The following is a 1,160-nucleotide window of genomic DNA, read 5'->3' on the forward strand; positions in this document are numbered from 1 at the left end:
AAATGGGGTGGAGTTGGAAAATGGGGTGGGGTTGGAAAATGGGGTGGGGTTGGAAAATGGGGTGGAGTTGGAAAATGGGGTGGAGTTGGAAAATGGGGTGGGGTTGGAAAATGGGGTCGAGTTGGAAAATGGGGTGGGGTTGGAAAATGGGGAGGGGTTGGAAAATGAACCTGGGGTTGGAACTTGGCAGAGTATGGATGTATATAGCATACTGGAAAATGGGGTGGAGTTGGAAAATGGGGTGGAGTTGGAAAATGGGGAGGGGTTGGAAAATGAACCTAGGGTTGGAACTTGGCAGAGTATGGATGTATATAGCATACTGGAAAATGGGGTGGAGTTGGAAAATGGGGTGGAGTTGGAAAATGGGGTGGGGTTGGAAAATGGGGAGGGGTTGGAACTTGGCAGAGTATGGATGTATATAGCATACTGGAAAATGGGGTGGAGTTGGAAAATGGGGTGGGGTTGGAAAATGGGGTGGGGTTGGAAAATGGGGTGGAGTTGGAAAATGGGGTGGAGTTGGAAAATGGGGTGGGGTTGGAAAATGGGGTGGAGTTGGAAAATGGGGTGGGGTTGGAAAATGGGGAGGGGTTGGAAAATGAACCTTCCGACGTCGGCCCGACTTAGCCGTTTTTGCCCGTACCGTCGTTTTGGCTGCCGCGCCATGGTTTTTCACCGTATTTCGACCGCCGCGCGCCCACCCGACTATACTCCACCGTGTCGTTAGACGATTTCCGACGTCGGCGCGACTTAGCCGTTTTTAGCCCGTACCGTCGTTTTGGCTGCCGCGCCATGGTTTTTCACCGTATTTCGACCGCCGCGCGCCCACCCGACTATACTCCACCGTGTCGTTAGACGATTTCCGACGTCGGCCCGACTTAGCCGTTTTTAGCCCGTACCGTCGTTTTGGCTGCCGCGCCATGGTTTTTCACCGTATTTCGACCGCCGCGCGCCCACCCGACTATACTTCACCGTGTCGTTAGACGTTTTCCGACGTCGGCCCGACTTAGCCGTTTTTGCCCGTACCGTCGTTTTGGCTGCCGCGCCATGGTTTTTCACCGTATCCGACCGCCGCGCGCCCACCCGACTATACTCCACCGTGTCGTTAGACGATTTCCGACGTCGGCCCGACTTAGCCGTTTTTGCCCGTACCGTCGTTTTGG

Source organism: Lolium rigidum, chromosome 2, assembly GCF_022539505.1.
Source record: "Lolium rigidum isolate FL_2022 chromosome 2, APGP_CSIRO_Lrig_0.1, whole genome shotgun sequence".
Classification (NCBI taxonomy): Eukaryota; Viridiplantae; Streptophyta; class Magnoliopsida; order Poales; family Poaceae; genus Lolium; species Lolium rigidum.